A 13,401-nucleotide genomic window follows, 5' to 3' on the forward strand; every position below is an offset into this window, starting at 1 on the left:
TTTATTGGTATATTCTATACTATCAATGAAAAAAAGTTTTGATTTTAATTATTCTTGATTAATAGATATTTTCTTTCTTTGATAGAAATCTTATGGTGGAACATATTCGTTATTAATTATTAATGTTAAAAAATTAATATTTTACTTACATTGTACAATATAAATTATACTATGTCTTTAGTTTAGTTATTTTTACCCTGAATAGTTTTGGGCTTTTATAATTTTATTATTAAGCCTAAAATACAACAAGTACCTACTGTAAACATTATTTGGTTAGAAATATTTTTTAAATACAATTATGAAAGAAAAAAATCAAAATTATTACCTAAATTCAAACAACCGCATTTTATAAATAAAGTTTAATTTTACAATAAAGCTTATGGCTGTAGCATTTCAGTAAGTATCCTAATTTCAATTTTCAATAATCAACCTATCCATCAATAGTTTCATACCAATGATTATAATAATTAAATAACTAATATAATAACTAAAACAACTTATTAGAGTAATTTGTTTAGTAGTTGTAATTATAGTTATTTATATTATATTTTTTTACCCTATACATGATGACCTAAGTCTATATATCTAAGGTGTTATCGCCGTTATCGGTTAAAAAAGTCAAAATAATATTTCTCAGACTTTCACTAGATTGTATAATATATTACACGAAATAATAGTATTATTATTGATTATTGTATTTCTATTTCGTATTATACCTACGTTTGATTATATGTATTATAATATAATATATATTATATAAATCTTTTCCGCCTAGATAAAAATTGTAAGTGACCATCAATCGGTCATATTGCAGGTGCAAAAAATTGTTCACGTCTGGTTCAATTAATATTAACCATTCATTACGTATAGGCAGGTATAGGTACACATAATATTATTATATATAATAACCGCCACCGTTCTCGTTCGAAATTATAGTTCGAGTCAAGTGAAAATGCGTTATCGACAAACTGAAAATAATACCGTTTACGGATGAAAAACAAATTACTGACCGTTTTGTAATAATATTATATTTATCAATGTTCGTTACGGTTTGATAGGTAATTGTTTGTTCTAGTGTGAGATGACGTTATAAAAATACATTATAAAACTATATCATAACTCATAAGTCATAACATTTATAACATTAAATATAGTAAAGCACTAATACAACGTACGTTTTTCTACCGTTTCTTTCGCCTAGAACATAAGACAACATCCGTTTTAAAGTCCAGAAACATTTATTATTGTAGTAGGTAATATTGAAGGCCGAGAATAACAATAAAAATAAAAATAATTAACAATAATGAATGGACGGAGAACCAAATTCGTGTTCTAAGTTTCTTTTATTTATGATTAATTGTTTTAAATCGATTTCAAAATATTTTTCCGAGGTGCAAGAAAACCTATCCGACCAGTAAAAAGTTAGTTCGATTAATATTATATTATACCGTGTGATTCATCAATAGTATGCTCACATATTTTTTTAATTTAATGTATTTATTCAGATTCTACAAAGGAATGTAATATATACGTTTAAGGTCGTAAAGACCAAAAAATACATAGTAATACATTATTAATCACGATAGGTAATTTTAAAATCATCAAAGCCCTGATATAATTAATGGACGATGAGCCTATTCATTATTATCCTTATTCTTTGCATAATATTATGCAAAGTTTTAAACATTATTCGTTTGAATTTCTGATTTAGATGTGTACATTCACCATTTTGAAAAAGAAAAATACATGTGCATCATTTAATTTTTAGGAAAAAGGGTGGTTCTCTTTAAAAAAAAAATGAAGATTGTATCACCCTACAGTTCAATCATTGAAATGATATAAAATTGTAATTATTTGAAAAATATAAATAATATAAAATATAATAATTAATTTTTATTTATTATTAATAAAATAAAAAATATAAATTATGAATAATGAATTGGGTGGTGAGGGGACGTGCGTGCTCGGCGAATCACCCTGTATAAACTGTATAAACATGTCACTAGACACTCATAATATACTGACAGCGTTTAAACCATACATAATATTATGCGCATTTAAAACGGAAACCACCATGGGGACTACTAAGCTATAAGTGTATAATATTATTATTATAACATTGTTGTTTCGCTTACAAAATGTATAATAATGCATTTTTCGCCATTTTAAAGTCAAAAAAATAATACAGGTCGTTTAATAAATCAACTCGCCTACTTTATTCTTTAACATTTTGTCTTGGATTACGTTTTTTAGCGTTACAAAATAACTTATACGTTCGTAACCGTTGTCAACCCACACTTGTTTTTGACGTCTCATAATATTCGTGTTATAATGCAATACATTAATTATTGGAAAGTATATAGTACCTACTTAGTGCTTTGAAATTTAACTTATATCATTTTAACGTATCAATAACACTTGTACGTTTAATATTAATATTTTAATTATTTATAATATAATACAACAATTTAAGTTCGATAAGTATTTTTCGCGTTATAACAAGAATTTTGCAAGGATTTCCGTATTTACCCTTTTTTATGGACGACTTAATAGATAAACAGTTTTATAATAGTACAATAATTCATGTCCTTTTGTTCATAATTTTTTAAAAGTACAAACTTGGAATTAATGTAATAATATAATAATGATGTGATATATAAAAAATTTGAACATATTAATTATTATACATATTTACGTTTTTTTTTTCTGAAATTCAGGACAAAGAACTTAAACATTATACTATCATTATCAATATTGATACAGATAATTAATATAATGAGTGGTAAATAAAAATCAAATAATTGATTACGTTAGGAATTCACTATACACACAAGTACACAGTATTATTAAAATTAATATGATAATTATTTTCGACTGCAGGGCAATATGCCACAGTGTGTGGTGGCCGGTGGGTAATAAACTTATAAATATCATCATCTGCAGCAGTTGATCGTTGATCACATATTATTATTATAATTGTAAGCAAAGTAAATACAATCTGTTTCAGCAATGTTATATGATTACGACATAAACGTATGCACTTCATACTGCAATAATAATGTTATTATTATTAATTATTATTATTACATTTCGATCACACAATTCGCAATTGTTCCCCGTTTAGAGCGATAACAGTGGAAATATATACGCTTACCTATATTTTCTATATTATAATAACAGTATAATGCATGTAAATCACCAATAGATATCACACTATATAAGGGAACATCTAAGGTCATCTAAATTATCGAAAACGCCTTAGGTAAACCGGGATATAACTGTGTAAGGCGAACGAAGATACTCTCCATGTCTAAGTTTAGTATAAATTATTATAGTAATGTGTACACTACCACTTGCATATGTCAAATGGATGGGTTTCGCATATATTTAAGGGTTATCGGGGACAACACGGAAAGCATTATTTAAACGCGACGGAAGTGTTATGATAATATAATGGTATAGTATTACAATAATGATTTAGGATACTTAATATTATAATTGTTTCAATAGAGCTGCGAGCTTAGGTACACCCATAATCTATATCATTGTAGTTTATACGGTGGTGCAACATAGGTGCAAATTCTCAGATGGTGGTAATCAAGTCTCTCGATATTTTTCAAAATCATATCGTATAACTCTATGTAAAAAGATAAGAAAAATGATTAATAAATTAATAAATTAATATATATATATATATATATATATATCAATTATTAACTTATTGTTTAACATGTCAGTCATGTATTGTTTGAGTGTAGATAGCCCATAAGTCTCTATCTGTCTAATCATTGTATATATTATATATAGGTATCTATTAATACATACATTTGGCTGTGAACTTATAGAAAATACATTTATTTTTTTAGCTCAATCAAATACATGGCTTTTCTAATACAAAGTTTAAACTATTTGACAATACATTTTATTTTGAAACATTTATGAGTAGAGCGAGGATTTGTATGCATTTGCATATTTATTCTGGTTGATCGTATGATATGCTAAGTGACATATGCATTTGTTTCATGACATAACGATTTAAAAAATGAAACTTTGTTAGCGCATATTTTTGCATATTTCGTCATTTGTATATTTTAAGGGCTTATTTTACAATTTTAATTGCATATTTCATCTTTTAGTGCATATTTCGATGTTTTTTTGGGAATTTTTTTAAATTTATACTATTTTCAATTATAATATAAGATAAAAAAATTATATTTTTATAGTTTCGATTGTTTTGATTAATATCAAAATATAGGTAAGTACATTTATTTTAGGAGACATTTTTGATATAAATTGATTCCTTTTTTATATATTATAGATTAAAGCTACCTGAAAATAGTGAAAGTGGAAAAAATAAAGAAGTGTTTTTAGTATTGTTCCATATTTTTTTTTTTTTATTATATATTGCATTAATTTAATGTTCCAAAAATGATTTTTTTATGCAAATTTTTTTATTTTCCATGCAGATTTTAACATTTTAGTGCATATATTTATGCATATTTAAGATGTTTTAGCGCATATTCTATTGATTTTTAATGCATATAAATCCGCGCTCTATTTATGAGTTTTTAAAATTTTTGAATTTACAAGTTATTTTATTGCCTTACAAACTAATTTTTCTTTCTTTGATATTTAATTTTTTTAAACTTTGATTTATTTTACACAAATTATAACTGGTTTTTAACTTTTATATACAATAATTATTAGCATAAGAGCACCTACCTAAATAAATATATTTGTTTCTGTTAACTTATTAAGTACATTAAAATACAACATAATATAATTCTTTCTCGTCAATATAATTAGTACTTTTTAAGATTATAGATATTAAAAAAATATACAAAATGCATAATATATTTTGGTGCATTTGTTGAAATTCGAAGGGCAATTTCTGATATTTATATATTCACATTCCTATATAGATTTGTCTGATAATATTATTGTTGAATTCTTTATGTATTCTCGAAAATTATCAATTTATTTTTTATACTCATTTTTGACGGATCATGAATTCATAAATGATGGGTAATGTTAGGTTTGGTGGTGGTCAAAATACTGAATAGCACCAACGGCGGAATAATGAGATAACACATATCGCGAGTGGGTTATACGTAGGACGTAGGTAATAATAATATTGTTATATAATAACATTTGACAATCGGTAAACCATCAAATTTAATTGAAAACAAACATCATATTGTGTGCACACAGCTGTAGCCGCACATTGAATAAGCTACGTAGTTGATTAAAAAGTTTTTACGAACAATGATAAATAACATCTCGCGAATTTTTTTTTATGCGCGTCCACAATGTTATATATTATACCTAATATAAATTATAATCATTATCATATTATTGACATTCTTCTTATCGTACAAGAGATTTCGTGTTGTTTGTTCGCCGCTCAGAAAGTATAATAAAACGGTGTTAGACGACAACAAACACACTACAATATTATACAGTTGTATACATCGTTATCCGTTATAAGGTCAAATAGAAATGAGTCGGAAGTGAATATTCAATTGTGCGGTAAATATCTTTTATATGATTACCATTATATACATATATTGGTGTACAATATTATGAATATCATGGTGTAGCGGTGTGCATATTACAGGGTGAATTTATTAATAGCAAACATTTAAAAAATATCATTTTTTTTTACTTGCTCACTTATTATTTGGAGCCGTTACAGAACAAATTTTATAATGAAATAACTATTTTTATGTTAATAGTTTTTTTAATTTTATTACCTTTTTGTAGAGATTTTAGCGTTCCGAAACACAATACCTATAGTTAATTGGCTATAAGTTAATGCTAATTATAACTGCTCATTGAAAATTCGACTCGTACCTTAATAGTATGCAAAATTATCATATACACGTATTTATAATTTATATATTTATATATTCTGCACAAAAACATAAAATTTAAAACTTTTTTGTCGACCAAGAAAGCAGTGATTGTAATCTAATGATTTTACTATGATGGCTGATTTTCAACATGTATAGTATTTGATTATTGAAAATATAATTTATGCTTATATCAGGTCTTAAACATTGAAAAAAAAAGGTATAATGTGGTATCTACCCCCCTCTTACCCACAATTTAACCACCATTTCACCACCATTGCTAGAAAGTAAAATTTACTACAAAATAGCTATAGTCTATAGAAAATATTGTTTTTCATAAATTCTTAACGCATTCGAATCGGGTACAAAAAATATTTTCAAAAACAAATAATATTTAATAATAATTTTAGGATATCTACATTGATATATTATTATTGGAACGGTTGTATATGTGACAATAAATGATATAATACAATAATAATATAAATATATAATATCACCAGATTTTTCGATTTTGGTGCCGTTCGTCGTATATAATAATATATATTGTCGTAATAAAGGTTAGGCCAAGTCAGGTCGGAATTCGGCACCGGAAGTGGCGGCGAGAAACGGCCGTTTCACGCGTCAGTTGCATAAAATTATAATAATGTACTTTACCTGGGCAGGGGGGGGGGGTATCTGGTACATCGTTATATAGTATAACATACATTTATAGGTATATATTATTATACCACCGACCTTGGGTGACACAGCTGCCGCGCGTGTGTTACTCGGTCACAACGACGGGCGAAAAATGTTTATCGATTGTATATTAAACTTTACCGTAATACATAATAATATGTAAGTATATAATACACAAAGCGTGCGCCGATTCAGCACTTATACGGCAATACCACTTTATGGGCTCGGCCTCTGTATAAATATAATGTTAAATACAATATACTTATATGTTATGATAATAAAAATAAGAGACCGTCAGGACCTTTTGCACGCGCGTATAAATGCATAATAATAATAATAATATATTATATCGAGCTCTTATACGCCGCATTTTCGTCCTTTTGTTCAGAAATGGTTTCTTATACCGCCGAGCGATAGTTTTTAAAAACTGCTACCTAATCATCATATCGAAAAGTTTTTTTTTTTTAAAGAATTGGCTTTTTATTTATTTTTTTTAAATTACATTTTTTGTCTATTTCTTATAATAATTCAATTTTGTCTTACCCGTTCCTACGTTGTTTATTTATCCTTTTGTTTTTGAATTTTTATGGTATGAACAAGTTCATTTTTGATTTCGTTTCATAAATAAGAATTTTTTTCTAAGGTTTTCGATACATCAAAATATAGAATTTTGAATGAGTATTGATAAGTATTATAACGCTATAACTAAGTATTTAATTCTATTATAGTGGATGTAGTGGAGTGGTCTAAAGGAGTACCCCGAAAAACATTGGTTCACTACACAAAGCTTTAATGACTTCTATTTAACTATACTTATTGGTAGGTACTTGTTAGAACTTGATTTTTTACAAATCAACAATTCTCAGAAAAATAATATTAGTTCAAGAATATAAAAATAAAAAAAATAATAAAAATGTATGTAAAACAATATTTTGAAAAACTTTAATTTTTTTGTTGAGTGTTTACTCTTATTAGTTTAATCAGTTATACCACGTACAGCTGAATATATTTGATGTAATTCATAAATGTATACTATTATATACGCAGTATCAAATGCGAGTTATTTGTGATGAAAACAAAATCGTAACACCGTGACGATCGTGTTTATATTTATATTTATTATTTCGAACTCGGAAAACTGTCGAATCCACAAACTCATTTAAGGATCATTTTACGTCTTTCTTTTTACGCTTTATCCGATTTAAAGGAGACACACATTTTAAAAACGGGTTTCTCAATTGTATTGATTTATTGTATTATTTCTATGACATGCATACACAACGTCACTAAAGATTTTAACGTTTAGTTTATTTTTTACCATAAAGAGCCTTACTGTATATAGTGTCAGGTTGTCACCAATATATTTTCATATGGATACGGTTAGCAGCTGCAGTGTAGTTTTTTTCCAGTTTTTGTTTTCACTATCAATAATTACCCTGCGCAATGACTGGTTTGATTAAAATAATACTCGAAGAACTGCTTGACTTATTTATTCATAAATATAGGTACTATCTATATTGTATAGGTACCTCATCACGCGTAGGTGTTATGGAATTTCTATCAAATTATCCGTGAAAAATGCGATTTCATTGTGCGATCAACAAATTTATTTTATTAGTCGAATTTATGATTTTTTTACGTATCATAAAATAACATCGTTACACAATTTTCCAATAGTTTTTAAGTGTTGATACAATTTTGAATTTTATAAACCAACCAATAGAATTTTCGAAAGTATTGTACTCAGTTACGTTTGTTAACAATTTTAATGTGTATTAGTCCTATAAGACATGAAATTAGTTATTAGTTTTATAGTATGATTATTTAACATATTGCGGTTTACAAAAAAAAAAAAATCGTTCAATATACTTTAATCCTTTCATTATGTAAGTATAATACTTATTATTTGCAGTGTTAAGAAAGTTGAAATGTTAATACAGCCGTGATGTTTTGTATGTTACAAACAAATCTAAGTCATTAATACTTGGCTACATTAACTATTCTTTGACATTGTATTATTATAATATTGCAACTTATATGCTGTACACACTTGCTGCAGCGTTTATCTACGTGTTTTTTGTATGCACTAAATACATAGTATTATAATTCATAATGGGCATTGAGCGTATAAAATGGTAAAAATCGCGATCATTTCTAGAAAGTGTTTCATCATGTACCTACATAAATAAATAATATTATGTAGGTACAGTGATGTGTACAGAACAATTCAAATTTTTTGGTGAGATTTATAACCATTTTACTATTTTTTTAAATTTATTTCAACTGCAAACATCATTATTTATATTCAAGCAATTGTAAATTTTCGAATAGCTTAAATAGTTCAACTCCATTGTAATTAATGGAGTAATAATACAATAATTATCCATCGTAACTTTTTTTCTAACAATGTGTTGCTCTAAATCGTTTTCATTTCGACTGCCGCAGAAATTGAAACCTAAATGTAATAAAAATGTTAATTTTATTTTAATTCTTCCAAAAATGATAAGTTGTAAACTATGGAACATACGCCGAATGTGAACTAAAAAATAAACGTTATAAATTTATAATACGTTTTAGTAAAAATACTAAAAAAATTAAACACGGGAAATCGTCAATATGAGTTATAGAACATAAAGAAGCATAATATAATCCATATTGTTTATATAATATCATGGACCCATATGGCTAGTATATAGCGAACTATAACCAACACTTTTATTATTGATTGTACAGCAATAGTTAAACGTGTATTACATTGTATGAGTTATATTTGTTGATTACCTCAAACTCGCTTATCCATCACAGTCCTACGCCCACCCACCCGGAATCCACCCACCGGGCATGGGTTTTGTTTGAGGCATAAGCTTCAAAAGACAGCCTTCGCCACGCCACTGATAATAGTATACGTATTATGTCGTAGTGTATATACAGAAAACAGAAGTTATTTCGTGGGAAAATTGTACATAATCGCATAATAGCCACATTACACAACGTTATAAATTATAACAATATACACCCACTCTGAGATTATTGTACTAAAAAGTCGACTCGTTTCAATACTGTAGCAGATTGAAGACTGCGGTACCTATATTGTTATAATATAATATTATATGCATAATAAGTGCGATTAATAATATCATCATCAAACAGGTGTGTATATAGGTATTTATTTCTAACAAAATATTATGTAACCACCATCCGAGCAGACGTATTTAGAATATTTCACTGTTATAACAATGTGCAGTAACGTAGGTACAGTATTTATATGCAGCCAGGATAAACAATTAAAAAACACGATCATCTAGTCATTTTGTGCAGCGCTGCACAAAACAAAACTGCAGTGCTGTGCACCGTTCACGAAATACGTATTTATATAGCTATATAATTGTTATAGGTGACTATATAATATTATTTTCCGTGGGTATAATTAATAAGTATGCAGATTTACGCCGTCGAATTTTATGATAATAAATATTATTAATTACATATTGCGGAAAAACGGAATTCTCTACGAATCGATTCTTATGCTCATAATAATATTATATAGGTCGCAAGTGAATTAAAATAAAAAAGTAGGTCAGCATTTCGGTGGTGGATGTTTGTCCGTGTTTCGGTCCTCGGACAGGATAGTGTAATTACTAATTTTAATGTATTCGATTTGAAAAACGATAAAAAACGATTCTGAGTGGACGAGGGAATCTTTTTTATTTAATTTTATTCGTTTCTATGGTGATAAACAAAGCGTTGTAGGAACAGCTTAAGAACGATTTAAATATTTAGGTAATTTATATAATTATAATTAGGAAATATCATAAAAATGAAAAAAAAAAATACAAAATAAAACAAAAAACTCAAAAGTCGCTCAAATTTTTTGAAAATTTTACCATGTCTAGGTAAGGATAATATAAGTAAACAATCCAAATTTCAAGTTTTATGAATGCTTTTAACCGAATTACAATAAAAAATTTTTCCAAACTTTAAACTGTAAAGAACAAATCCAAAATACGACAAAAAAGATCTCTTGTCATTTTTCATTTGAAGCAATTAAGAAGCATAATTATTTAATATTATAAAATCGTGAAATCGTTTTTTCTCCTTTAACAGCTTTTATTTCGAGTACCGTTTTGAAAATCAAAAAATGACCTCTTTAAAGTACCAGCTCAAGAATATTACCTTTCAGAAAAAATGCTACATTTGATACTTTTGAGCAAGTTTAGAGAGATAAAAAGTGTTTACAGAATAAAAAAGAATAAGAAAAAGAAAAAACTTCATTGCAAAACCAATACATTTCTCGCTCCGTTCAGAATCTAATATACCATCATGTTTACACACACATAGACGTGTCTGTAAACGGAATATATTTGAATATTTTTCTACTTCGTTTTTTTTACACTGACGACAGTCCCTTCTCCCCCACACGAATCTATAACAAGAATTGAAAAAATGCACCCTACGAATCAAAAAAAAATATACGCGTCCGACATCAGCTTAAATCTGTCAGACGTGTATAATGTCGCCTATGCACTAGTATGCAGTTTCGACTACTGTCATCGTAATAATAAAAATCATAATATGCACATCCGCTGCAGGTAGTCGAACCCAATGCAGTCTTGTTACAATGACAAATGAGAGATGCCTGAAAGTTACATGTAATATCTAATTCAAATCATAGTTCAATCTGTTTGCGGTCTGCTTCAGTTGTACAAGGTCCCGGCCGGGTAGTGCTGTAGTTGCGAGCGAGGGGCAATGAATTCGCAGAGTATCCGAGATAAAATGCAATACAATTAGAGAATACACACGAAATAAGACTTAATAATATTATCTTTGCACCTACATCCCAGAAGAAGACGCGAGTGTGGTGCGGTGCAATATGTTCATAATCGTTAATAATAATATATATGCGTTGGTATTTTAATAAGTTTTTGGTTTCCATACGATGCCATATGAAGGCATTTTTTAACATCGAATACGCTCTACACGTTCCGATAATATTATAATATATTTTTTTTTGATGACCTCAAACTGTGGTGCAAAAAAAAAAAAAAAGTTCTCATCATAGAAAACACGAGCGATTTACTATGAATTTATACATTTATACTGCACATATTATAGGTAAGCACCTTGACAAATATATCATGACTTTCCAAATACTGGGCCATAACCATATTCAAATAAAAGCACATCAGATGATAGCTCACTTTGGGAATTTTGATCCACTGATTACAAACTCTTCCAGAGTATACGTTCTCTATTATACCAATTTTAATTTCATACAATATTGTATATATGTAGTATTATGAATTATGATAGATGTATGCTATACGCGTTGTTTCGTACTAATACTATTACTATTTTATTTACCGAGGTCAAGCGGCCAGTGAACATATTATTATTGGTAATTTTATTATTTTTATACTTGTACCGGACATTAAAATTTAATTATAATTGAATAATATAATAATATAATAATATTTAATAATATAATTATAATTTAATTATATAATATGGATTAAATAAATATTTTTAATTCTGATTTTATTAACGCTAAACTTTTAATGGATAGAAAATAAAAATCATCACTATACAGCTGCTATATTGCAGAACGATTGTAATAAATTATAATGCGCAAGCTTAATCGGTTTAAAAATTACTATAAGATACTCACAAATTGATGATAGACTTTTTGATAAAAATAATATTGTTTTAGTATTTAATTATAAATGATTAATGATAAAACGGATGAACTTTGTTAGCCTTGCAGACTAGGGATCTAATAAGAAACAAAAAATGCATGCGATTATAAAGGTTTTCGTTTAGGCGATTATAAAAAGAAAATCCTAAAAGTAAATTATTTTAATTCGAAGAAAGGTCATTCAAACGAAATGTCAAGAGGTGTTTAAGATTATTTTAATTTAACATAATTTATGCTTAAGCGTCAGATTTTTGTACGATGATTATTAATTTATAATATTTATTATACCAATTATAGTTTTAAAACATTTTCTAATTAGAATTTGTAGAAGGAATGAGCAAAAAATAAGCGTATAAACAAGACGTAAGTATAATATTTATTAACATTTTATGTTGTAGGTTAATGACTTGATGAAATGGTAGATTACATCAAATAAAAAATATTGCACAATAATATTATTTTTTTTTTTATTATTCATCGTTATAGCTTCGGCAACATAGGCCATTATAGCTTTAGAAATGTATACAATTATATTATATATATATATGTTTAAAATTTTTTTTCTACATTATTATAGTTTTATTTTATTTTCATATGCTTTTTTCTAAATTTAATACCTTGAGAAATGATATAATGATTTCTGGTTGGCAGTCAATAATAATTTATAGTGAATTTTAAGAAATAATATTATGTAAATTTGGGATTTGATTTTTTTTGAAACTTATATGTTATTGTTACAATATTTTACTTTCTATAATATTTCAGTTATGCAAGTAAGTCGTATTTCATTATGTTCTGATGTAAATTGCGAAAACTAAAATTATTCAAAAATAATATGAATATCATGTAAGAAATATTTTCAAATTAACGCAGTTATTAAATGTTTGTAGAGATAAGTGTACATTTTTAAAAATACAATTAGAGGAGTATGATTTTAGTTTAATATATCAAATTAATTTTATTCGTGATAAAAATGATTTAATATTGGTATTATTTATTATAACAGCTAATTCTTTTGAAATGTTTATTAAAAGTTAATACGATTCCAAACCTAGTTGTTACAGTAAAATAATTGTACCAAATATTATTGAATTATCGTAAAATTTTCTATTTTTAAAACCATTCGGGGCACAATAATAATAAAAGTCGGAAAATGTGTTTGACTATGTAACGATT

This window comes from Diuraphis noxia, unplaced genomic scaffold (assembly GCF_037042655.1).
Source record: "Diuraphis noxia isolate RWA-SAM2 unplaced genomic scaffold, SU_Dnox_SAM2 contig0005, whole genome shotgun sequence".
Taxonomy (NCBI): domain Eukaryota; kingdom Metazoa; phylum Arthropoda; class Insecta; order Hemiptera; family Aphididae; genus Diuraphis; species Diuraphis noxia.